We start from the raw sequence: 27855 nt of genomic DNA, 5'->3' as shown, positions 1-27855 counted from the left end.
TGTCCAGCCATCCACAGTAACACGGAAACATCTGGCAGGATGGAATGGTTGGTGGAAGACACTTCTGATGAGGTCGAATATTTTGCGGAAGAGCTATGTGATCGGATCCCCGGTTTGGCAGAGTAGACATGTGAGAAGACTGAACGTTTCATCGTTGAAACCTCTTAAAGGTGGAATGTGTGGCAGAAAGAACTTCTGAGAAGCTCACGCGATTTGCAGAAGGAACATTTGTAGAAGATTCCCTGTTTTCCGAAGGAACGTCAAGTTCCAAAGGTCAGAGACTCACATGAATTCTTTCCGTTTTAGGAACCGTACATTGTTGCTATTGTAAAGAGTGTGGTACTGACGTGGTTGGGCATAATTTGAATGTCTAGAAAAAGTGAGCTTAGGGAAGATTTTTGAGCCGTCCAGAACAGGAGGGGTAGAGGATATATTTTGCGGGCCACAGCCACATTCTCAGGATGCTCGTGGCTTTAAATAGTAGATGACCCAAATAACAGCAGCTGACGCCATAGGCACCAGAGTTGTGTTGGTATCGTTGTGTCATGCTCACATTTCCCTTCCAGCCATGCCGTGGGCAGTTTTTAGTTCATGTGTGCTTTTCCGGTGGACTGAGTAGCAACAGCTGCAGTTGGCGTGTTGTCTGAAGGCAGTATCTGAAGTGTGGATGGGTTGCTCTTCTTCCCAGGTGTCTTTTCAACAGGCAGTCAAGTCTGCAGCTCATAGTGACCTTCCGGAAACATCATATGGTCTGTATTACAGCACATGCCTATTGCTAAACCCATCACTGGTGAAGGCCATGTGATTCCTGTGATGTGCTTAGAAAGATCATTTCTCTTTCGAGACCTGAGTTAACAAGTGCAGGGTTTGACTCAGGTGTCATTTGTTGACAGGCTTTCAGGGTAGTGTTTTTGCCTCTCCCCTGATCCTTCCTTTATGTGGGTCTGCCGGTGCCGTGGCCTGTCAGCCCATGGGTTTTGGGTGTCACACGTGCATGTGGTTCCTGGAGTCTTAGGCATGTGCTCTTTTCTTACCCATTGAGTGTTCTTAGAGGAAGGTTATGGAGCTGCTAAACCCAGCCCTTCTGGCTGTTAAGTGTCCTGCATGAGCCCACGCACCTGATTCCTGGGATTTTACCGGGAAGCTGCTGATGTCCACCTTCCGGCTCTTTTGTTCTTTGCGAGGCTGCCCTTTTTTGGCACCGGCAGGCTGCGAACGGTTTTCTTCCATAGAAACATTTCAACAACTGCCTGACCGTCATCTAATGGTTGTCTGACATTTCTCATGGTGGTGGGGGAAGCCCCTCATACCCTGCTTATGTCAGACCAGCTACCTAGAGTGACTGGAATGTCTGACAGGATTGCACATTTGGCAGAAGAACATCCGAGAAGATTCAGTGTTTGGCAGAAGAAACCTCTGTCAGACGTGAACGTGTGACAGAAGGGCCATCCAGGAAGATTGTACACTGGGCAGAAAGAAGACTTAAGAACATTGCATGGACAGCAGAAGGAGTGCTTCGGGAGATTGCCTGGTGGGCAGCAGGAACACCTGAGATGATGTCATGGCAAACAGTGGAAATGAGAGGTTTACATTTAATGCCTTGTTTACGTAAGGTAGTAAACTCTGGAGCACTTGTGGTTAGGGGCGAAAACTCACCCTGGGTGAAGGAAGAATCTTCCCTCTTCCCAGAGGGGCAATGACTGGAAATGAGCAAGTAGGTGGGGTCTTTAAAGGGCCACAGTACTAGACTCTATCCAGACAGCTGTTCAGACTGCCCCAAAAGGCTTCTGAGTTGTTGCTAGGGCGTAACAGGACAGTTAGATTAAGAGTAGGAGCAATAGCTTCTTCAACACTTTGAAGCAGGAAGGAATGGAAGCAAGATACAGTTGGAAGAGGGTGTAGTGGGTGACTTGATGAATCGAGTTCATGGTATTATTTTTGACTTGGGTTCTCCTTCGTTGGCATGCTTCTGAGTTGGCGTCGTTGCCTCTGCCCTGATCCTTCCCTCGAGTGGGGCTGTTCACCAGTGCAGCAGCCAGTGAGCTCTTTGGGTGGGGTGTGTGGCATACACAGTGCGATGTCTGGAATCTTACACGTGCTTACTTGAGGCATTCTTACTCCACCGGTCGAGTGTTCTCAAAGAAAGATGATGGAGCTGCTAAACCTTGCCCATTTTGATCTGTTATGTGAGACTTGCCTTTCGCCTTCTGTCATGATTGTGAAGTGTCCCCAGCCATGTGGAACTGTGAGTCCATTAATCTTTTTTCCATTTAAATTACCCTCTCTCAAGTATGTTTTTGTCAGCAGTTTTAAAACAGACTAATTTTAGAAGCTTGGCCCTAGTTCTTTGTAGGATTTTCATATTAAAAATGTCCAATATTGAATATTAAAAGTATTCAGTATTTCTATTAAACTCTTGAGTCATTGGGGTTCCAATCAGGGTTGTCAATATGTACTGCCCCTCTTCCTTTTGGTAATGGAGTTTCCCTTGTTTGTTTTCTTTCCCTATTTTGTCTTGCATTTTTATTTATTTATTTTTATATGTTTTTTTGTCGCACTGTAGGACACATATTGCTTGTCTCTGAACTTCTCAGCTGCCTGCAGATCTTCCTGTTTTTCAGCTGCAGTTAGGGTTTGTCTGAGGAGAAGCATAACATCCCTCCAGGTAAGGTCCGACACCTGAGTTAAATTTTGGAAAGCTTCTTTATACCTATCAGAGTCATTTGAAAACCAGCCTAATTCTCTTTATCTGCCTGTGGTTCTGCGATGAGAAGGGAACTGGAACCTTAGTGACATTGTCTCTATTAGGCATTGCCTGCAGTGGTAAGTGTCAGACTGTGGAATGAGGAGTGATGATACTGGAGGGGCTGACATTGCATTTGGAAGGGGCCCTGAATAAGGGGGACCAAGAGGGGCCTGAACACTCAATAACTGCCTTAGATGTTTTTCCCAGAATTTGTTTCGCTAGTGTGGGGGAGTTACTTCCTTTGGGCCTGCCTGATATGACTGTTAAAAGAGCTGTGTTGATTGTGCAATGCTTACAAAGGTCTAGTAACCTTTGGTTCTCCACTGGTGATTGGTTTTTTTTTTTTGACTTTGTAAACCTGTGTGACCTGTATTGTTCCTCAATAGATGGATCTTGGAAAATAGTATGTAATAGTTGTATTTGGGCAAGGCCCCTTTAATGGAGACAGTGTACTGAGTTGAGGTCTCTATTTTGCTATCATGGCCTCGAGTCATGTACTTATTCTTAGGCAGTGATTCTGGTTAACTTTCAGACATAAAATGTTACTATTTAAGTAACATGTTAATTGGAGGCAGAATAGGTGCCTTAAAATAATGTAACGAACGAAAGGTGGTTTTCCTGCTCATGGGACAGTACTGGGGCTAAAACTTCATTTTGGAGGACATTTTCCCCCTCATTGTTGAGTTTTCCCATTCACAGAAGCAGCGTAAAGCCTGGTCTCTAGTAGAGAGTGCAAAAGTGAGAATTCAGAAACTAGAATGTTTCAGCAAAGGGCTGACAAGGTGACTCATGGAGAGGATTCTAATTGCAATAGGTGGTGCTGTTGACCTTGAAATAACATGTGCTCTACAGACCAAGGGCTGAGAGAGAGAGAGAGAGAGAGTCGTTCACTGGATGGGAGGGGTGAGACCCTCTGTTTCTAGAAAATCACAAAAATGGCACTCCCTTGATCTATATTCCCAGTTACCAGAGCATTTCCAAATCTTGCCTAACAGGATTATTTCCCTGAGCTTTAAAAATTTCTGCAGCATTGCACACACAGAGTAGATAACAGACATGGTTGTCTTAGACAGGAAAGGAGGAAAATTGGAATAGGAAAGGCTCCAAGATCCTGTTGCAGATGCCCATCCGGCAGTCAGAGGGTGGAGTTAGTCCAGAAGCCTTTGGGTAACAGTGGGGTATGGTCCTGGGAAGGAAGCATTAGTTGCCTCTGGACCTCTTCCAGACCCACATGACACCTAGGCTGTCTGTGAAAGAAAACTGGTTCAAAACAGAGTCAACATTCCCAGCACTTTGAGGGCCCTGGGGGATTCACTAAGTTTTCTCTGTTGTCTTAGTATTGAGAATGGTTGCCACCCTAAAGGTTTTTTTTTAATTTGCTATCAGTTGCCCAGTTTTTAGTTTATAATTTTAAAGTTGAGGGCAGAAGGCCTCAAAATCAAAGTAAAGGTTTAGGGTCCACTCCTCTACTCACCTTTCCGATGAATCTACCTTGGATCCCCAACCAGCCCCCACAATGAAATGGCATTATTGTCTGTGGTAAATATCTGAGATTCGTTGTCTCACAGACCTGGAAAACTAGGCCACAGACACTCAGAGTGAGGCTCAGAGCAGAAGTTTAATAGGTGAAAGAAAGAGAAAAGCTCTCTTGCTACAGAGAAGGGTCCCAGAGAAATGGGTTGCTGGTTCGGCAGTGAAGTGCAAGGGGCTTTATAGATGAGCTTGTAGTGGGGAGGTGTCTCATTTACATAAGACACAAAAGATTGGTTCGACCAGGTGTGGCATTTGCATAGGGCATGAAAAGCTGGCTGCCCCCACCATAACCTTTTATTATGCAGATGGTTTTTCTGCCTCGCCAGTGTCGTATTGCCCTTTTTTCTTTTTTTTTCTTTTTTACTGTAAACATAGTAACAATAAAAGAGAAGATGGAGCCTCTGTGTTGGACATGCCTGGCCCCCAGGTAGCCCTTTTCTATTGGCGCAGCTACTAGCATCCTAAATCATTTATTTCGACCTCCTGTATCATGGCAGCAGATCTGTATGGGTCTGCAGCAACCTCAATTCTTGTCTTCTAAGAAGAAAGAATTTGGCTGAAGGGAGTAAGCCAGAGGGAGAGACCAAGGAAAGTTTTAAAACAGGAGTGAAAGTTTATTAAACAGCATCAGAATAAGAGCCAAAGGTAATAAAGTACACCTGGAAGTGGGCCAAACGGGTGACCTGAGAGATCAAGTGCATGGTTTGATTTTTTTTTTTTAATTTTTATTTTTTATTATACTTTAAGTTTTAGGGTACATGTGCACATTGTGCAGGTTAGTTACATATGTATACATGTGCCATGCTGGTGCGCTGCACCCAGTAACTCATCGTCTAGCATTAGGTATATCTCCCAATGCTATCCCTCCCCACCTCCCCCCACCCCACCACAGTCCCCAGAGTGTGATATTCCCCTTCCTGTGTCCATGTGATCTCATTGTTCAATTCCCACCTATGAGTGAGAATATTCGGTGTTTGGTTTTTTGTCCTTGCGATAGTTTACTGAGAATGATGATTTCCAATTTCATCCATGTCCCTAAAAAGGACATGAACTCATCATTTTTTATGGCTGCATAGTATTCCATGGTGTATATGTGCCACATTTTCTTAATCCAGTCTATCATTGTTGGACATTTGGGTTGGTTCCAAGTCTTTGCTATTGTGAATAATGCCGCAATAAACATACATGTGCATGTGTCTTTATAGCAGCAAGATTTATAGTCATTTGGGTATATACCCAGTAATGGGATGGCTGGGTCAAATGGTATTTCTAGTTCTAGATCCCTGAGGAATCGCCACACTGACTTCCGCACTGGTTGAACTAGTTTACAGTCCCACCAACAGTGTAAAAGTGTTCCTATTTCTCTACATCCTCTCCAGCACCTGTTGTTTCCTGACTCTTTAACGATTGCCATTCTAACTGGTGTGAGATGGTATCTCATAGTGGTTTTGATTTGCATTTCTCTGATGGCTAGTGATGATGAGCACTTTTTCATGTGTTTTTTGGCTGCATAAATGTCTTCTTTTGAGAAGTGTCTGTTCATGTCCTTTGCCCACTTTTTGATGGGGTTGTTTGTTTTTTTCTTGTAAATTTGTTTGAGTTCATTGTAGATTCTGGATATTAGCCCTTTGTCAGATGAGTAGGTTGCGAAAATTTTCTCCCATTTTGTAGGTTGCCTGTTCACTCTGATGGTAGTTTCTTTTGCTGTGCAGAAGCTCTTTAGTTTAATTAGATCCCATTTGTCAATTTTGTCTTTTGTTGCCATTGCTTTTGGTGTTTTGGACATGAAGTCCTTGCCCATGCCTATGTCCTGAATGGTAATGCCTAGGTTTTCTTCTAGGGTTTTTATGGTTTTAGGTCTAATGTTTAAATCTTTAATCCATCTTGAATTGATTTTTGTATAAGGTGTAAGGAAGGGATCCAGTTTCAGCTTTCTACATATGGCTAGCCAGTTTTCCCAGCACCATTTATTAAATAGGGAATCCTTTCCCCATTGCTTGTTTTTCTCAGGTTTGTCAAAGATCAGATAGTTGTAGGTATGCGGTGTTATTTCTGAGGGCTCTGTTCTGTTCCATTGATCTATATCTCTGTTTTGGTACCAGTACCATGCTGTTTTGGTTACTGTAGCCTTGTAGTATAGTTTGAAGTCAGGTAGTGTGATGCCTCCAGCTTTGTTCTTTTGGCTTAGGATTGACTTGGCGATGCAGGCTCTTTTTTGGTTCCATATGAACTTTAAAGTAGTTTTTTCCAATTCTGTGAAGAAAGTCATTGGTAGCTTGATGGGGATGGCATTGAATCTGTAAATTACCTTGGGCAGTATGGCCATTTTCACGATATTGATTCTTCCTACCCATGAGCATGGAATATTCTTCCATTTGTTTGTATCCTCTTTTATTTCCTTGAGCAGTGGTTTATAGTTCTCCTTGAAGAGGTCCTTCACATCCCTTGTAAGTTGGATTCCTAGGTATTTTATTCTCTTTGAAGCAATTGTGAATGAGAGTTCACTCATGATTTGGCTCTCTGTTTGTCTGTTGTTGGTGTATAAGAATGTTTGTGATTTTTGTACATTGATTTTGTATCCTGACACTTTGCTGAAGTTGCTTATCAGCTTAAGGAGATTTTGGGCTGAGACAATGGGGTTTTCCAGATATACAATCATGTCATCTGCAAACAGGGACAATTTGACTTCCTCTTTTCCTAATTGAATACCCTTTATTTCCTTCTCCTGCCTAATTGCCCTGGCCAGAACTTCCAACACTATGTTGAATAGGAGTGGTGAGAGAGGGCATCCCTGTCTTGTGCCAGTTTTCAAAGGGAATGCTTCCAGTTTTTGCCCATTCAGTATGATATTGGATGTGTGTTTGTCATAGATAGCTCTTATTATTTTGAAATACGTCCCATCAATACTTAATTTATTGAGAGTTTTTAGCATGAAGGGTTGTTGAATTTTGTCAAAGGCTTTTTCTGCATCTATTGAGATAATCATGTGGTTTTTGTCTTTGGCTCTGTTTATATGCTGGATTACATTTATTGATTTGCGTATATTGAACCAGCCTTGCATCCCAGGGATGAAGCCCACTTGATCATGGTGGATAAGCTTTTTGATGTGCTGCTGGATTCAGTTTGCCAGTATTGTATTGAGGATTTTTGCATCAATGTTCATCAAGGATATTGGTCTAAAATTCTCTTTTTTGGTTGTGTCTCTGCCCGGCTTTGGTATCAGAATGATGCTGGCCTCATAAAATGAGTTAGGGAGGATTCCCTCTTTTTCTATTGATTGGAATAGTTTCAGAAGGAATGGTACCAGTTCCTCCTTGTACCTCTGGTAGAATTCGGCTGTGAATCCATCTGGTCCTGGACTCTTTTTGGTTGGTAAACTATTGATTATTGCCACAATTTCAGCTCCTGTTATTGGTCTATTCAGAGATTCAACTTCTTCCTGGTTTAGTCTTGGGAGAGTGTATGTGTCGAGGAATGCATCCATTTCTTCTAGATTTTCTAGTTTATTTACGTAGAGGTGTTTGTAGTATTCTCTGATGGTAGTTTGTATTTCTGTGGGATCAGTGGTGATATCCCCTTTATCATTTTTTATTGTGTCTATTTGATTCTTCTCTCTTTTTTTCTTTATTAGTCTTGCTAGCGGTCTATCCATTTTGTTGATCCTTTCAAAACACCAGCTCCGGAATTCATTGATTTTTTGAAGGGTTTTTTGTGTCTCTATTTCCTTCAGTTCTGCTCTGATTTTAGTTATTTCTTGCCTTCTGCTAGCTTTTGAATGTGTTTGCTCTTGCTTTTCTAGTTCTTTTAATTGTGATGTTAGGGTGTCAATTTTGGATCTTTCCTGCTTTCTCTTGTGGGCATTTAGTGCTATAAATTTCCCTCTACACACTGCTTTGAATGTGTCCCAGGGATTCTGGTATGTTGTGTCTTTGTTCTCATTGGTTTCAAAGAACATGTTTATTTCTGCCTTCATTTCGTTATGTACCCAGTAGTCATTCAGGAGCAGGTTGTTCAGTTTCCATGTAGTTGAGTGGCTTTGAGTGAGATTCTTAATCCTGAGTTCTAGTTTGATTGCACTGTGGTCTGAGAGATAGTTTGTTATAATTTCTGTTCTTTTACATTTGCTGAGGAGAGCTTTACTTCCAACCATGTGGTCAATTTTGGAATAGGTGTGGTGTGGTGCTGAAAAGAATGTATATTCTGTTGATTTGGGGTGGAGAGTTCTGTAGATGTCTATTAGGTCCGCTTGGTGCAGAGCTGAGTTCAATTCCTGGGTATCCTTGTTGACTTTCTGTCTCGTTGGTCTGTCTAATGTTGACAGTGGTGTGTTAAAGTCTCCCATTATTAATGTGTGGGAGTCTAAGTCTCTTTGTAGGTCACTCAGGACTTGCTTTATGAATCTGGGTGCTCCTGTATTGGGTGCATATATATTTAGGATAGTTAGCTCTTCTTGTTGAATTGATCCCTTTACCATTATGTAATGGCCTTCTTTGTCTCTTTTGATCTTTGTTGGTTTAAAGTCTGTTTTATCAGAGACTAGGATTGCAACTCCTGCCTTTTTTTGTTTTCCATTTGCTTGGTAGATCTTCCTCCATCCTTTTATTTTGAGCCTATGTGTGTCTCTGCATGTGAGATGGGTTTCCTGAATACAGCACACTGATGGGTCTTGAATCTTTATCCAATTTGCCAGTCTGTGTCTTTTAATTGGAGAATTTAGTCCATTTACATTTAAAGTTAATATTGTTATATGTGAATTTGATCCTGTCATTATGATGTTAGCTGGTGATTTTGCTCGTTAGTTGATGCAGTTTCCTCCTAGTCTCCATGGTCTTTACATTTTGGCATGATTTTGCAGTGGCTGGTACCAGTTGTTCCTTTCCATGTTTAGTGCTTCCTTCAGGAGCTCTTTTAGGGCAGGCCTGGTGGTGACAAAATCTCTCAGCATTTGCTTGTCTGTATAGTATTTTATTTCTCCTTCACTTATGAAGCTTAGTTTGGCTGGATATGAAATTCTGGATTGAAAATTCTTTTCTTTAATAATGTTGAATATTGGCCCCCACTCTCTTCTGGCTTGCAGGGTTTCTGCCAAGAGATCTGCTGTTAGTCTGATGGGCTTCCCTTTGAGGGTAAGCCGACCTTTCTCTCTGGCTGCCCTTAACATTTTTCCTTCATTTCAACTTTGGTGAATCTGACAATTATGTGTCTTGGAGTTGCTCTTCTCAAGGAGTATCTTTGTGGCGTTCTCTGTATTTCCTGAATCTGAACATTGGCCTGCCTTGCTAGATTGGGGAAGTTCTCCTGGATAATATCCTGCAGAGTGTTTTCGAGCTTGTTTCCATTCTCCCCATCACTTTCAGGTACACCAATCAGACGTAGATTTAGTCTTTTCACATAGTCCCATATTTCTTGGAGGCTTTGCTCATTTCTTTTTATTCTTTTTTCTCTAAACTTCCCTTCTCGCTTCATTTCATTCATTTCATCTTCCATTGCTGATACCCTTTCTTCCAGTTGATTGCATCGGCTCCTGAGGCTTCTGCATTCTTCACGTAGTTCTTGAGCCTTGGTTTTCAGCTCCATCAGCTCCTTTAAGCACTTCTCTGTATTGATTATTCTAGTTATACATTCTTCTAGATTTTTTTCAAAGTTTTCAGCGTCTTTGCCTTTGGTTTGAATGTCCTCCCATAGCTCAGAGTAATTTGATCGTCTGAAGCCTTCTTCTCTCAGCTGGTCAAAGTCATTCTCCATCCAGATTTGTTCTGTTGCTGGTGAGGAACTGCGTTCCTTTGGAGGAGGAGAGGCGCTCTGCGTTTTAGAGTTTCCAGTTTTTCTGTTCTGTTTTTTCCCCGTCTTTGTGGTTTTATCTACTTTTGGTCTTTGATGATGGTGATGTACAGATGGGTTTTCAGTGTGGATGTCCTTTCTGTTTGTTAGTTTTCCTTCTAACAGACAGGACCCTCAGCTGTAGGTCTGTTGGAATAGCCTGCCGTGTGAGGTGTCAGTGTGCCCCTGCTGGGGGGTGCCTCCTAGTTAGGCTGCTCGGGGGTCAGGGGTCAGGGACCCACTTGAGGAGGCAGTCTGCCGGTTCTCAGATCTCCAGCTGCGTGCTGGGAGAACCACTGCTCTCTTCAAAGCTGTCAGACAGGGACATTTAAGTCTGCAGAGGTTACTGCTGTCTTTTTGTTTGTCTGTGCCCTGCCCCCAGAGGTGGAGCCTACAGAGGCAGGCAGGCCTCCTTGAACTGTGGTGGGCTCCACCCAGTTCGAGCTTCCTGGCTGCTTTGTTTACCTAAGCAAGCCTGGGCAATGGCGGACGCCCCTCCCCCAGCCTCGCTGCCGCCTTGCAGTTTGATCTCAGACTGCTGTGCTAGCAATCAGTGAGATTCCGTGGGCATAGGACCCTCCAAGCCAGGTGTGGGATATAGTCTCGTGGTGCGCCGTTTTTTAAGCCGGTCTGAAAAGCGGGTGGGAGTGACCCGATTTTCCAGGTGCGTCCGTCACCCCTTTCTTTGACTTGGAAAGGGAACTCCCTGACCCCTTGCACTTCCCAGGTGAGACAATGCCTCGCCCTGCTTCGGCTGGTGCACGGTGCGGGCACCCTCTGGCCTACGCCCACTGTCTGGCACTGCCTAGTGAGATGAACCCGGTACCTCAGATGGAAATGCAGAAATCACCCGTCTTCTGCGTCGCTCACGCTGGGAGCTGTAGACCGGAGCTGTTCCTATTCGGCCATTTTGGCTCCTCCCTCTGGTTTGATTTTTGACTTGGGGTCTCATATGTTAGCAGGCTTCAGGGATTGTGTTTTTTCTCACTGATGCTTCCCTTGGGGCAGGTTGTCCACATGCAGAGTGGTCCATCAGCACTTGGTAGGGGCTGAATGTGCAGTATGGTTACTGGAGTTGTATGCACGCTCACTTGATGTGTTCCTCCTGAACCAGTCAAATGTTGCCAGAGAAAGGTACTAGAGCTCTTAAACTACACCCACTACCATGCGTGAGCCCACTAGCCGAACTCCTTTGAGCTTATCAGGAAGCTGCTGAACATTATCTGGTGTTTCTGTCTGTGGCAGGGAACATTTTTCCCTGGCACCAGCTGGCACTGGCTGCGAACAGTAAATATTTCAGAGATGCAGTTTACAACCACCTGACCATCACCTCCTGATCACCTTACATTTTTGGTTGGGGGGGCCCCCCCTTGTGCCCTGTTTATGTTTGACTAACCGGAACATATGGCAGGATGAAATGTTTGGCAGAAGAAACATTGTATTGGACACTTAATAGCCTACTGTCCTAATAGACTACATACAGCATAGTGTAAACATCACCTTTATGCACTGGAAAACCAACAAATTTGTGTGACTCACTCTATTGTGATGTTTGCTTTGCGTCATTGGTCTGGAACTTAGCTTGAAATATTTTCAGTGTATGCCTTTAAATGGGACCAAGATACAGTAAGTGAGTCATTAGTGATCAAGAAACCAAAAAAATTAAGGATAATAGAGTAGCTTAAATTTGAGAGAAAATGTTCAGAAAGAATTTGAGGCCCTTATTATGTGTTTGTTTGTTTTCTTTTTTTAACAAATGAATATTCAGCATCTCATCCACTGAAACAACCTTTAATATGATTTACTGTATCTCTTGAATACTCATTCATGCATGCAATACTAACCTGCATGCCTACTATCTGCTAAGCAGTATTTGAAGAGCTAGAGATACAGCAAGGAACAAAATAAAGCCTCTCCTCTTATAGATCTTACATAGTGGGGAGAGTGGGTGCAACCAGTGAACAAACTGGAAAATGTGTGTATAAAATAGATGAGGTGATAAAAAGTGCTTTAAAAAATAGAAGAGATTAGAGAATGAAGTAGGTACTATTTGAAGTCAAATGGTCACAAAATACTCCTCTTATGACAGGGTAATAAGCAAAGGCCTGGATAAAAGAGGAAATAAACCATACTGTTGTCTGATTTAAAAAAAAAAAAAAAGCACTCCAGGAAAAGAGCACCACATATGCAAAGGCCCTGAGATAGAAGCACACACGCCTGGTGTCTTTGAAGATTGCAGTAAGCAAGGGGAGAATGACCGAACTGCAGATCAGAGAGTGTTAGGGGACAAGTTTGAGATCTTGTTTGCCATGACAGGATATTGGCTTTTACTTTGATCTGCAAAATCATTGGAAGGTTTTAAGCAGACAAAAAACATTAATTGTCTTATGCTTTTAAGGCTTACCCTGGTTTCTCAGTGAAGAATAAAGTACAGGGAACATGAGAGAATACATGGGAGAGCAATCAAGATGCTACTTCAGTAATCCATGACAATGACAACGTAAAGTAACGCAAGGTGCACGTGATGGGTATGGTAAGGAGATTAAATTCTGAATAGAGCTCAACAGTGTATGCTGATATGAGGTGTAAGAAACAAAAAGGAGTCAGGGTGAGTTTTCTGGCCTAGTAGCTGGTACACTAGAGAGATTATTTACTGAGATGGGGAAGACCGATGAGTGGAGGGTCCAGGGGTTAAGAGTGGAGGATCAAGTATTTCCTTGTGGAAGTGTGCTGTTTTCATCGTATATTAATCTTCCTAGTGGCAATAATTAGCAGGCAATTATATAGGAGTCTAGACTTCAGAGGAAATGTAAGAGCTGGAGATATACATTTGTGTATCATGTGCATATAGATGGAATTTAATACCATCAGACTTTGCGAGATCCCATAGGGATGAGTGCACATAGAAAAAGGGCTGAAGACTGAGGCCTGGGATACTCCCATGCTAAAAGATGAATGTTTCTTTGACAGTTCGCATTTATAGAAATGATGGCACAATAGCCTAATGCTGAAACCCTACTCAGTTCATGGTAAAACACAATTTTTATTTTATTGGGTCGCTGAATAGCATTTAAAATTCAGAATATTTGCAGTGATCCCAAATATCTTAATAAAGATTAAAACCTAAGTTCAGATTGGTGGCCTAGACTCTGCCTTCCTTGATCCTCCCATTTAAAAATAACAATAATGATAAAAATAAGAAGAAAATATTTATGGGTCACTAGATAATGTAATACACTCAAAGGCAGATCCATTTTTTTCTACTGTACCATTTTAGCTATCAGTCTATACACAGTACTTTGATTAGAAATGCACAGTCACTCTCAAGTCAATAGCAGTTTATAAATACAGGACAAAAAGCCTGGCCTGGGGAGGCTGAGCAATAATTGAGAGAACAAGTAGATATGAAGCTAACAAATAGCACTGTGAATCAGAAGTAGGGAGATAAGCCAGAGGCAGCACAAGTGGCAGGTCAAGACAGGTAGATAGACAGAAGCCAGGAGTGAGAGGTGAGATGTCCAAATTGCAATAAAATACTCAAGCACGAGTCAATCCACTGAAGCTTACACCAGGAGGGGTAGCTGAGGGAAGGGCCGTTCAGGTAGAGTGAAAGGAATGAAGATGTGAACAGGAGACAGGAGGGTGCAAGCTATTTGATATATTAGGAGAGTGAGGTACTTTTTTGAGGCTAAGAAAATAACTTGTAGTCAGAATTTGAAGGACTATTTAGACCATGTTAAACAGCGAGCAGTTGATTCTACATGACAATTCTTAAGAGAAGATTTAAGAAGACTTAAGAGACTTCAGAAGACAGTCTCCGCAGGACCTGGATGAGGGGGTGTGAGATACTCACAGTATTTTAACCCAAAATTAAGGATATTAGAAACTACAGGAATAAAAGAAACAGTCCCAGGGCTGTGGGTAGGAGGATTAATGGGGTTCCATTTTGGACAGGAAGAGGAAAAAAATTTGGTAATTCATTTTGATTGAGCAAGCAAAAAAAATTGAAGCTGAGCATTATGGAAGTAACAACAATGTTTTGTGATGTTGAGATAGAAAACAGGCCCAAGAGAGCCAAATATTTTACCTTTCCCTTCTGGTTAGATAAATAATAAGAATCTTCCTGTTAAGGTTTATGAAAACCCATTGTTTCAATTAATCAAAAGGAGAGAGGATCAATTTAAACTTTAAAGTACAAGAAAATCAGTTGTCTCTTTAGAAAAAGTGAGTCAGTATTTCCTGTGGTCTCAAATCATCCTAAAATAATGGTCTATGAGACAAATGAGAATCTGCTTACTTATCTAGCTTTGTCTTTGATAGATTAAAAGTCTGTACAAAATCTTGCTATATCACAAAGACACTAATGTGCCCAACTGTATATAAAATATATAATTCACAGTATATAAAAATATACATCAAGAAATTTTAAAAAACATTGTATTCTAAAGGGAAAGATCATTTCAAATTGTTTTTTACAAACATTAGACTACCTTTGTTCATGCAAATGGGTTTAAACTATTTCTTACCCCTGATAATAGCTATAAGCCTAGGAATTATTTTTGATTATGATTTGGTCTGTAAATGAATCATGAAGGTAGACCATCCTCCCTGGAAGCATTGAGGTACCATAAAACTTTGACATTGGAGGTGACAGATTGTAATATGGTTTAATCATGTATTTGTTATGAGAACTCTGACAAGCCTGAGTTACAAGTAAGCTTGGAAACACAAATTCTGTGAAAAATACTACACGCTCACACACACACAGACAGACACACACTATCACTTCTCTCTTTTTATCTTGACATAGAAAATGTAAGTATACCAAGAAGTAATCTCCAAAGAGCAAATAAAACAGAAATTTCAAACAAGTGCCTGGGTAGGAGATGCAACTTTAACATTTGTTTAAATTTAACGTTGTTTAACATTGTTTAAGTGCCTCTCATCTCTGCCTCATAAACCTATAGTCATTTTTCATAACTGCCTGAAATAGCACCTCCTCTGTAACAACTTTCCTGTTCTACCCATCAAATATACTTGCTGGTTGACTGTATCCTCTTGCTCAGAACACATGACATTTTCTACAGGGTGCTGTCTATGCTTGGACAGTAACAGGACTTTTGGGCAGGGATTTTCCAATTCATTGTCTAACTCCCACTACAATTGTCCTTCACCGTGTACCCGGCAGGCACCTGAAGTGCTGGTTGAGCACTAAAATCTTGGAATGCTACATAGCCATTCCAACGTAAATAATCATTGTTTAAAACATTTTGAAAGTTCTTTTGGAACTGACTTTTTAGAATTTTTAAATATCTCAGTGATAAGTCTTCACTCTTCAAGTTAGATCGTATTTTATTTTAGAAACATCAAAAGCCATACAAAACCAAGCCTGTATATTTGTGCATTCTGTCTTCTTCCCCCTCAATGCTAAGGAAGGTTTCTTTTTCCTAGGCCAAATGCTCCACAAATAAATGTGTTGAATGAATGAACAAATGAATAAGCGAAGTGAATGGAACATCAAACTGCATAAAAATATATTTATTCAGAAATGAGAGGTGATGATTGCCAACATATCATAATCAGACTCTGACCTTGGTTACTTATGAGTTTGACAACGAAGAGGAAAGAGGATCAGGTAAGTCCCTAAACACCGAAGATGTACTGAGACCTTTCCACATGCCCAAAGAAGATACTCTTGCAGAGGAGAAATGATGAAGAGGCCCAGTCACAGATGCAGGAGGAAGTTTAATTGACTGAATTTGTCTAGGATGGGAGGGATTAAATGAGGTTTGAAATGAAATAGAAATTGCTAAACTCCTGACTAGACAATTACTGCCATCCATCTCTTATATGTGCCCCTAAATAAGCACTAACAGTGCCTTGGGCAGAGACCCCAGTGACTACCTAATAGTAGCCTTCAAGAGCATCACTTCCCACTCTCCTGCCCTGCCTCACTTTCCTCCTAGGTCTTATGGGATGGATGATAGATGTCATTCCCTGGTTCCCTAACGCTCAAGTCTAGCCCCTCATTTCCTGGCAAGCATCAAGCTTGATTGTGTCTGTAACCTCTCAGAAGTCAGACCTCAGAAGTGTGCTTTTCTGGGAAATCGGGGTCATGGAGGAAAGAAGGAGGGAATAAAGACATTGTAATAGATTTATATATATCATTGTAACTCATCTACACAACAATCCTGTAAGGTGTGGCCACTGTACTCAGAAAACTGAGGCTCAAAGAGATTGAGTAACTTACCAAAACTTCACATGTACTAAAAGTGGAGCCTAGATTTCAAACACCTGTAAGACTCTGAAGTCTATATTAGCTCTTCTATACATGAGCCTAAAATGCAACTGTAAACCAATAAGACTGACTTCCTCTTGAGGCTTATCACTAGCTCTGAATAGAAGCATTCCCAAATGCTGTCTGAGCAATTGTTGTGTCATGGGAATAAGTTGATAAATTCTCAGGGTTACATACTCCTTTAGATGCACTGGAACTTTTCTCAGTATGTAGAATCAAGTGTAAGGAAAAAGGATTTGAAGGGGAAGGGGAGAAATAAAACAGGACTGAGCCTTACACGTGTTGACCAGAACAGATAATGTTGGGATTTTCTTTACTTTTTCCCCAGAGAAATCGAATAAGGAAGTTTGTTTCTGTTACCTAAAATCAACTCCCTCCCACCTTAAGTGGTTTTGTATAGAGCCCATAGTTGAACTCTGTTTTCTACAACAGAGATTCATTTTAATGTTTTTATATTATATCAAGGCAAGTTTGATTTCTTTCTGGGTAACTATAGGTAGAATGTCAGCAATACTCCACGTATTAGCTATTAGAGATAAAACACTGTGAAACTCTAAAGGCCTTGATGATTGGGCCAATGAGATATTTATGCTGTGATCTGATGGAGCAAAGCTTTGACAGGGTTATTGAGCCACCTTCAAAGTGTATCAGTGAAGTTCTTGGCTTGCTGTTTTAGATAAACGGCTTTCATTTTTACTAGTTGCTTGTACTTAATAAGGTTACTGGATTGATTCAAGTTGTTTGCAATGCGTTGAAGGTGAAGAGTATTGTATCTAGTGTCCTCATAACACACTATTACTTTTCTGAAGAAGGGTCTTGTCATTTTACCCTAGATATCAACAGAAAATATTCCATTTCTTATATATTAATTTTGCTCTGCAATAAGGAAATATAACTACCAAAAATGCCATCGAAGGTTTTAGGTTGATGCTTATTTGTGTTTCCTAATCTGTAGATAGCAGGGTCTTTTTTTAAATTTTTATTTTTTGTTTTGGTACAGGGTCGGCTTTGTTGCCCACTTGGAGTGTAGTGGCACAACCTTGGCTCACTGCAACCTTCTCCTGAAGTACATATTAGCTCACCTGGGCTCAAGTGATCCTTCCACCTCAGTCTTTTGGGTATCTGGGATTATTGGCATGTGCCACCAAGCCTTGCTAATTTTTGTATTTTTTGTAGACACAGGATTTTGCCACGTTGGCCAGGTTTGTCTTGAACTCCTAAGGTCCAGTGATCCACCCACCTTGGCCTCCCAAAGTGCTAGGATTACACGTGTTACCATCGTGGCCAGCCAGCAAGCTTTCTTTTAATGATTCAGAGTCTCAGGCCATAGCAGTATGAGTATCAAAACATCTATTCCCAACTTGGAGTTGAGATTTCTAATACGAATTCTATTTTCTCCATAATCATAAAATAGCATCAGGAAAAGTCTCTTGACATTTTAAAATACATATCACTGGAAAGTAGATCTTTTTGTCCTTCAGATAAACCTATTGTAAAATTTGAAATGAAAATTATTCTTTGTACCACCATTCTGATTTTACCCAGAGTTAACACAAAAGTTATAGCAGTACATGAAGCTCTGAGGCTTCAATGGGTGTAGATATAGACATCCAAACCTATAATTTTACATTAATCAGAATACTATTCATATAAATCACAAATGGCAGAACCATTTCTGAAGGTATTTGGTTTTATAGATTATAAAATTAAACTTCCTTATAATTGTATCCAAACTGAAATATGCTTCCTGTACAAAAAAGCTTTCTTCTAACAGTAAAGGCCTCCTCCCAACCCACCCGACACACACACACACACACACACACACACACACACACACGAAGAGAGAGAGAGAATTTAGAGCACTGATCTTTTCTCTCTTAGACTAATTATTTTAACATTATTTTCAGCCACTTTATTAATTGTGGGGTTAAGGGTAGGATAGATGTAATGCCCATTTCACACGTGTTGCAACATCAGAGATGATGGTTTTCATTAAAAACATCAGAGCTAAATTCCTTTTCAAGAAAGACATTGTTACTGTTAGTACCTTGGGGAATGTTGTAATCTTATGAATGCTGATACGTTTATTCGAGCCAATTGAATATTATCTCTAATATAAACTATAATTTACTGTGTGATTCCTCTTCCTGTTTAGTGAATGATTGTGTTTAGTGAACATTTCTTTAGGTAATGAAAATTAATTTCATTTAAGAAAGAAGTACATGTATACATATGTAACTAACCTGCACAATGTGCACATGTACCCTAAAACTTAAAGTATAATAAAAAAAAAAAAAGAAAGAAGTACAAAATAGTTATTAGAGCAAACTTTGGTATTTGTAATTTTGAAGTTACATACTTTTGAAATAAACTTGGGCTTTCATGCCATGTTGGGTTTGAGGAAGATAGCAAATGTATAAATTGAGCTCTCTAGTCATAACCTTGGTATATGTATTCCTGCTCATTAAAATACTTTGCACCAGCAAAAATGATTTCCAACATATGTGTTTTGGATGTAATTAAGTAACTGTATAAAACTAAGTATGTTTTTTCTCCTTTCCCCAGTGACTGGAAAACTTTCATACTTTTAAGGTAATAATAAAATAATAATCTTTAAAGAGCAACAGCCCTTAACTCTTTGCTGGTGCTTGCCATACTGCCCTTCTTTACTCCATTCTTAGCTCTTCTAGCTGCTTCTTGTAATAATGAAATGGGAATGTGGATGGGTTATGACTTTTGTGTATGTCCCATTTCCAAATTTCCCTCTCCAAAAAGCCAACCAAATAAACAAAAATAACAGTGCAACAAAACACAAATAGCATTCCAAACGTTTGGCAAGTGATGCTTTCATCTGGGATTAAGTAGTTTTAGGCAGTCAGTAACAAAATGCTGTTCTGCTGTCATAGTAGAAAGGCAGCACATTCTTAAAAGGAACCAAGAAGACTACACTCTTGGCAAAGTCTCTTATTAGCTTTCTCCTATCTCTTCTCCCCAACCACACTGTAAACTGCAAAACATACAGCAAAAAGAATTGGCTTAAAGGCAATTGATGTTTGTAAATAAATCCACAATAGGATCCAAGCTAAAGAGGTGATACATGGTCAGCCTAGTAGGACAATTCAGAGCATGTGCATATGCAAGTAAAGGCCAGACTATATATTTTTTAAACGTCAGTGCATTTTGTTATGTTAAAATTTTTTCAAAGCTTTATTTTGTTCCTTGTGTGCTAACTACAAATAAGTTTTAAAAGAGTATCAAAAGTCTGCCAAAAACAAAAAAGCTATAGTGACATCGAACCATACAATGTAAGCATTGAGCATGTGCAATTTTTCATATCTACAGAAGAAAATCATCCCTCTTTACAACATGGTTGGGCTGATTTTTAAGAAATAAAAGATAATACATCAGAAAAGCAAATATTTGGCATCTACATATTCAATATCTAGAACCATGCAGAGTAGAAGATTTAAAGAAATATGAAGAACAAAACAGTTATTTTGTTTTAGGAGTTTACAATCTGTAGTCAGAAACTAATATAAAAATTTTGAGTATAGAAAGAGCAAAAGCACATCAGGTGCAGTGGCTCTCAGCTGAAATCCTAGCATTTTGGAAGGCCAAAGTGAGAGGATTGCTTGAGCTCAGGAGTTCAAGACCAGCCTGGGAAACATAGTGAGACCTTGTCTCTATGAAAAAACTTTTAAAAATTATTTTAAAAAGAAAGCAAAAGCAAATATGAGAGAAAACATTAGAAATCAGAGCTTGGGCAAAGAGTTCAGTGTGAGCAAAGCAGCTCTGCCTTGGGGTATCTCTGGAACATCCTGGCTTTCTCTATAGGCCCCACCACATGGCCTTTTCCCATCACTTGGAAGCCACCATATCATGTCAGGTTTTCCCTCAAACTTTTTAACCTAATTTATTCTGTCAAAAAATATATATCTATTGAATCTTTACTGTGAGCTGGGCACTGTCCTATGTAATGATAATATAGCAAGGATATAAAACAAAAATGCTTACCGTCATACAGATTACATTCATGTGAGGGAAGACACACTATTAACAAAATAACTATATAAAATACATAATATTCCAAAAGGTGATAACGGTACAGAGAAAAATTAAGCATGGAAGGGGGATACACAACACTGGAAGTGGGTAGAAGTAAAGACATATCAAATGCTCAAGGAAGGTGTAATAGGCAGAATAATAGCTTTCCTACGTCTGTATCTTTATATGGCAAAGAGACTTGTGGGTGTGATTAAGTTATGGATCATGAGATGAGGAGATTATTCTGGATTAGCCAGGTGAACTCAGTGTAATCATGAGAGTGATTATAAGCAAAAGAAGGAGGCAAGAAAGTCAGAGGCAAGAGATGTGGTGACAGAGGTCAGAATGATGTAGTTGCTGGCTGGAAGGAAGCCATGAGCCATGGGATGTGTGCATTCTCTCAAAGCTGGTGAAGGCAAGAAAATGAATTCTCCCCTAGAGGATTATAGGGGAGAAGCATGTTCCTTTTAGCAACTAAATGTATGCTAATTTATTCCAGTAGTCAGGAAACTAGTATAGAAAGTCTTTCTGAGAAGATAACATTTGAACAAAGACTCCAAGGAGGTAAGTGCACCAGCTTTGCAGATACCTGGGGAAGAGCACTCCAGGAAGAAAAGGCAGACAGCAGGGTACACGCCCTGATCAGGAGCATGTCTAGCCCAGTGGCATGAAGTAGAGCAAGACTGGGAGTCAGAAGGGTAGGAGGAGACAGGTGAGAGAGAGAGATTTAATTGAGTCAACTCACTTACAGCTTCATTATCTTTAAGAACGTTGGCTTAGTCTGAATGACACATGGAGTATAGAAGAGTCTGTGAATATTTATAGATATTCTGAATGTTTGCAAGAGAAATAAAAGTGGTGCACTGGTAAACCTGGTTGGGGGAAGGAAAAAAAAAAGCCCAGATTTGTAGCATTTGCTGATTTCCATTGTGTGAATATTTCAACTGATGGTTTGACAAACATGTCACAAAATTTCTGAGTATTTAATTTTCAGCTCCATTAAAGCACTGCACGTATGACATCACATTTGTCAATTCCATCCTGTATTCCATTTGGGCCAAGAAGTATCGGAGTCAACTAGTGACAAAAATAAGAAAGTCCTCAATAAAAACCAGTGTCTACATTTGACTGATGTAAGGATCTGAAATTCATTTTTCTTTATCTGTTTTGCCTGGTGATTACATTATGATTTTAGAAGAAACATTTTTAATTCCTTATCAGAGTGTTACTATGGAATAAATACAAGACATAGTTTAACTATATGTAATCTTGTCTATATTATTTTCAACAGAAACATTATAGATGCCAGATTCACAAAAGAAGATATATGATAGAAGCTGGAATTGTTTGAATAAAAAGAGTCAAATTTTACATTGGATTAACCAGAGGGAAGAAAGTAGATGGATAGGAAAGAAGAAGGCAGGCTTAGCCAAGCCAAAGAAAGAGACTAGACTCAGGAGACACTGGGAGAAAAAGGAACTCTGTCAAAGAAGAGTACCATTATAGTTTCAAGAGAGCTGAGAGGTTGTTAAGTCCCCCATGTCGTTCCTAGTCCAAAAACAACCGATCCTAAACACTATAATCCTGAATGTTGAAATCCTGAAACATCAAAATCCCTAAAGTCTAAAATCCTTATCTAACATCCAGAAAATCACTATCACAGGACAGTTGCACCATGGTATTGCATCATGTTAAATGTAATTATTTCCTTGTTTACTCTTTATTCGGAAATTAAGCATGGCTAAGAAGGTATGTAGAGGTGCCAAGTCAACAAGGGGTGGACCCATGGACTTAATTTTAGGTGTCAACTTGGCTGGGTTAAGGAATGTCTGGAAACTTGGTAAAGCATTATTTTGGGTATGCCTCGAGGGTGTTCTCAGAAAAGATTAATGTGTAGGTCTGAGTGGACTAGGTGGGAAAGATCTGTCAATGTCTGGAATATAGAAAAAGTGAAAATGAAGGTAAAAAATGCACAGAATCTTTCCTGCCGAGTTATTATTGATGTACAACTTCTGACACTTGCCTTCACAAAATGCCCTTTGTCAGAGAATAAAAAGAGTTCAACAAGCTTGGCGGCCTTCTGAACCAGGTACTTGCTGGCGCAGAAGTTCCTTCAGGGCTACAAGACACATTAAGTCATGAACTATTCTTGATTAAAGATTTGACTGTGAAAGAAGATAGACATATTTATTTACCACTAAATCTAACATAAAAAAAAAATGCATGTTTTACTTTGGCTAATGAATGTCACTTTCAAAACCATCCCTAGTGTTTCTTTGTTTTTACCAACTTTATACAATTTATGCGTCTATCAGATTCCAAAATTCTATAATTTAATATACTGTTTATGTATTACTGGCTGGAAAAAGTGAGGCGTTTTATAAATGTTTATTTGAAGATTTGGTGGACTTTGCAGCAGAAAATAGATTTCAATTGCATCCCCAAGTTAAAATGACAGGTTTGGAACTAGGTGTGACAAAGGCTTCTGAAAGTGAATTGCAAGGTGTTACCAGTAAAGTTTGTTTTTCCATTTAGTCCAATTCATTTGGTGGAAAATTCAGATGAGTTTAGTGGCCAAGCCCATATGGCAGTGATGAAAATTTTAGTTTAAAAATGCATCATTTATCCATAGTGGTATTTCTTCTACCCGATAAAATTCCAGGAGCTTTTAACAAATTAAACCACATTTTCCTAAAGAAGCCAGCAAGGTTACTTACTGGTTTAAAAATAATTATGTGCAAGGTAAGATAAGAAGTCATTTAGGGCCAGGCATGGTGGCTTATGCCTGTAATCACAGGACTTTGGGAGGCAAAGGTGGGTGAATCACTTGAAGTCAGGAGTTCAAGACCAGCCTGGCCAACATGGCGATACCTTGTCTCTACTAAAAATACAAAAGTTATCCGAGTGTGGTGGCACACACCTGTAATCTCAGCTACTCAGAAGGCTGAGGCAGGAAGATCCCTTGAACCCAAGAGGGGGGGTTGCAGTGAGCCGAGGTCATGCCACTGCACTCCAGCCTGGGCAACAGAGTGAGACTCTGTCTTATTAAAAAAAAAGAAAAGTCATTTAGGCAATGGTGTTGCTGTCCAATCAACAGTATTGTTTCTGCCAAATTTGTGGCCTGTAGATTAGTGCATGCAAAGTAGATTTCCGCATACTCAAAACAATATAGAAGCATGGCGTAGAAGATTGAAAAACATAATAGGAAGTGTTCATCTCAGTGTATATTGAATTACAGAAGAATTTCAGAGTGAGCAGTGCGACACAGAAAATGAATGTGAACATATTCTCTGAGATGTGAACATATTCTCTGAGGAAAGTCATGTCCTTTAAGGCAGCTATTTATTGTGATGCAAGACTTCAAAATACAGTTAATAATCGTAAAAGTCAACTAGCTATTATGAGCTCTGCGTAGTTGCCCATAATCTATCCCTGTAATGTATTTTTATATGTCAGTTTTCTTTTTAGTTTTATTTTTAAGTTTGTTCCACTATTTTAAATTGTCAGCATTATTTATTTACAACTCGCTATGCTATGTATTTCATCTTAGCATCATTTCCAATACTGAAGGTATAAACTGTGTAAAGAGTTTTAGAGAGTTCTAATTTGCTTTATGCATTTTCTTTTGCAACTTTGACTCCACAAAAGTGCATTATCACATTGACTTTATGTGTAAGCGTTGTTTGTAAACCTAAAAATATTAAAACTTTCTCAATAGATGAGATATTCTTTTTGCATATCTGCATTTGTGAAGGAGAAAATTTCTGAGAATCTCTTTGACTTTGACTGCATATTCGGTGATGATCTGTGACAGCTTTTGATCAATCTGGTCTAAAGACCTAGGTAGTCTGTCACAGTATTTCAGATGACCTGTTGTAACACTGGATGCACACAACTACTAACCATGCATTTATGCATTTTGCTTTTTGACCTATTTTTTATATGATTCATCTGCTCATAAATGTTATACCCATGTGACTCTGATTAATATACCTGTTTATGCTTGCAAACATATGTATGTTGTTGTTGCCTATTTTATTTTGTAAGGTGACCTAAGAAGTATTCTGTTGTGTTTTTTATGTTTCTCAAATAAATCCCCTCCTAAAAATGTCAATAAATGCCTTTTAAATCATTTTTTCCAGATTTATAGTTTTAGAATTTTGGGGTTTGGGGGATTGTAATTTTAGGATTTTAGACTGTAGAGATGTGTATCTTTTTGGAGTTCAACATTTGGGATAATGGCATTCAGGATTGTGTCTTTCTGGATTATGGCCCAGAGCTGTTTAGTTCAACACTCTATTTTACACAAGAGGAAAGCAAACCATGTATCCAGTTGCAATGAAAGCTTACATAGACATCGTGTATAGATTATATCCTAGGAAAACATGATTAAGATGACACATAGTGACTTTTCTTTTTCAGCGAAAGAGATCCACATCCTTTTTCTTGTGTGAAACTAAACATGATTTCTGAGTTAATGTAGTTTAATGCAAATCACCGTGATCACTTAACCCATGCTTCTTTATTAAAGGAGGTAGAAGGGATGTGATTTGATGGGAGGATGGCCCGGGATCTAGGACCTGGGAAAGATGCAATGAGTAAAGGGGAGAAACAGAAAAGTAGGGAATAAAGTAAGCGTGAAGAGTCATCAACTTCCCTCACTGCTCCTGGCCTCTGGCATTGGAAGCCCAGAGGTCTTTTCTAGGGCCTCAGAGAAGCTTCCAGGTCTGTTCATTTCTTTTTCCCCACCCCTGCTTGTATCACAAACAAATTACTGACACCTAAATTTCTGACTAGGTGGTAGAATTTTAGGGATCCTTCACTTCATCAGAATTCCATGTAAGTTGTGGGAGTCATATGGGTTAAGTAAGCAATAGTCCTTGAGATTATTTGATCATATAAATCATCAGAAAATGTTTAGTCATCTTGATTTTATCATAATGTGTAGCTAGGGGAGGCTGGAGGGAGAGGACTGGAGTGAGAAGAGACAGCAAAAGAGGTGGCTTTCATGCATGGGGCTCTATGAAGTAATCAGGCCTAAGTGGAACCGAGGGGGACCTTGGAGCAGTTCTGGAGAGGAAAGCTTGGGGCACAAGTCGTCTGTTGATGGTGAGGCTTAGGCCCTGGCTCCAACCAATCACATCATCTTTCTGACTGGGATGCCTAAGCAGTGTGTTTTTTGTTTGTTTTAGTGTTTGTTTTTTGGTAAAGCATACAGTGGCATTAACTAAATTCACAGTGTTGTGCACTCATCACCACCATCCATTTCCAGAACTTTTCCATCATGCCAAACAGAAACTCTGTGCCCATGAAACAGCTGTTATTTGCATTAGAATCTGTTCTAAATATTTTGTGTAAGTTCTCACTTAGGCATCACAATGATGTCCTGTGAGATAGCTACTATATTTATCTCCACTTTATCGATGAGAAAATTGAGGCACAGGAAGCCTATGTAACAGCTTGTAAGTGAAAGGCCTTAAAGTAGAATTCAAGCCCAAGTTGAACTGAACCCAAAGGCCAAGCTTTTTTCTATTCAAGCAGGCCACTCTTTTATTATTGTAGTGAGTAATAAGAGCTAAAAAAATTGTGCTTTTTTCAGGAGAAAATTATTTGTTTTGAAGGTAGAGGAAGAGCATGCTATTTAATGTTTACTATTACATGAATTACTCTATGTTTTGAGATGGTGTACTGAAACTTTCTAAAAATTTATCTCAATCTCATAGGATGGATCTACATTTGTCGTGTGTCAATGGCTATCCAGAAGTGGTAACTTTGCTGGTGCACAGAAAGTGCCAGCTTAACGTGTGTGACGGTGAAAACAGGACACCTCTGATGAAGATATATAGTAGCCAGTTATTTCAGCATGAGATGGATTTGGTTTAAATACATAGAATAAAAATGAATTTATTTCATTGAAATGTAACTAATTTGTGAACCTATGGAATATTTATTTGTATTTTCTAGAATTTACAATGTGTTTCTTGGTCTAATACTGACAGGCTATACAATGCCAAGAAGATGTTTATGCAACTATTCTGCTGGACTTTGGTGCCTATCCAGATATTACAGATATCAATAGAAAAACTGCTCTCCACTGTGCTGTCTATAGTGAGAATATGTCAGTGGTGGCAAAACTGCTTTCACACAACACAAACATCTAAGTGAAAAATAGAGTAGAGAGCAACCAACATTATTTTCAAAATATTTGAAATCCATTTGCTTTAACACTGACATGTGTTAGGGTCAGTTTTTCATATTTGGAAGCTCAAGCATGCTCTTCTGTGAATGAAAATATTCTGAAGTAACTGTCTAATACTTTAATTTAAATATTAATGTTTTTAAAGAAGTATTAGACGGTATAGCTTTCTTCCATGCATTTATGATAAATGTTTAAATTTATTAAAGGTAAAAGTTTGTTTTTCAAATATTTTAGCCACTCAAGTTTTTGTTCTTTCTAATTAGTGTAAAACAACACAGAAAAGCAAAATGTGCCTGCATAAACTGAGTCAACGTGTAAACCTTTTGATATTTATTATTAAATAAGTTATTTGGCAATGTATCAAATTTTTAAATGTGTGTCCCTTTTGACCTAGAAATTCTACTCCCAGGAATTTCTCCTAAGAAGATAATCAGAAAAGTTTACAAAGATGAATAGAAAAGAAGAGTCACCGCAGCCTTATTTGTAAAAGTGAAAAATAGCAACAGCCCAAATGTCATGAATGGAGAATTAATATATGGTGCATCCATACAAAAATACTGTGCAGCGAGTAAGCCAACGAAGCCCAAAATTTCTGACATGGACATTGACATAGCAGAGTGACAATAACGAGGTTATAAAGCATCATCAGTGAAAGGTCTATTTGTACAAATTAATTTTTTGAGTGTATACTTGGGGTATATAAAATGTATTTGGTTAATGTCAAAATAATTATCTTTGCTTAAGTAAAATTTGGGGGCAATTTAAATTTTTTAATATATTTTCTTATATTGACCAGTTTTCTTAAAAAGTAGATACTATTTTTATAATCATACAACAGCAAGAGAGGAGCTCTCATACCTTCTCCATTCTTCTGTATTACCTGTTACACAGTGAATTTTTTTCTAAAATTAATACTGAATAAAAGTTTCCACAGCTTTAAAATAAAGGCCTAAAAACCACTCTTTCAGATTAGATCCTGGGCAACTAAAATTGTAAACACCTAAACACCACCAAGCACTTAAAGCTTGAGAACTTCAATTTAAGAAAAATGGTTGAACAATTTTTGTTTCCACCCTTGATATCTGAATGGTTAAACAATTTTAAAATGATTTTTTTTTTTTTTTTTTTTGGTAAATTTGGGACCTCAGTGTGTTGTTGCCCAGGCTGGTCTCAGACTCCTGGCCTCAAGTAAGCAAAAAATCCTCCCGCCTCAGC

At 39.3% G+C, this 27855-nt stretch overlaps 1 long non-coding RNA gene across 3 annotated transcripts; it reads left to right on the top strand.

Annotated features, from left to right (window-relative positions):
* Window positions 1-93: 93 nt before the first annotated feature.
* On the top strand, window positions 94-27387 carry LOC115935625 (uncharacterized). Of its 3 annotated transcripts, XR_010134874.1 has the most exons (6): window positions 94-273; window positions 2564-2665; window positions 12498-12632; window positions 15551-15734; window positions 26165-26360; window positions 27035-27387. It is a non-coding gene; the product is annotated as an uncharacterized lncRNA (long non-coding RNA). The 3 variants fall into 3 exon arrangements; XR_010134875.1 differs by lacking the exon at window positions 26165-26360 and having other exon boundaries at window positions 97-273; XR_010134876.1 differs by lacking the exons at window positions 26165-26360; window positions 27035-27387 and adding an exon at window positions 21733-22372 and having other exon boundaries at window positions 97-273.
* Window positions 27388-27855: the final 468 nt, after the last annotated feature.

The sequence above is a fragment of the Gorilla gorilla genome, chromosome 7, assembly GCF_029281585.2.
Source record: "Gorilla gorilla gorilla isolate KB3781 chromosome 7, NHGRI_mGorGor1-v2.1_pri, whole genome shotgun sequence".
In the NCBI taxonomy this organism is placed as follows: Eukaryota; Metazoa; Chordata; class Mammalia; order Primates; family Hominidae; genus Gorilla; species Gorilla gorilla.
Note: the sequence above shows the minus strand (reverse complement) of the source record. Positions and strands in the feature narration are given on the sequence as shown.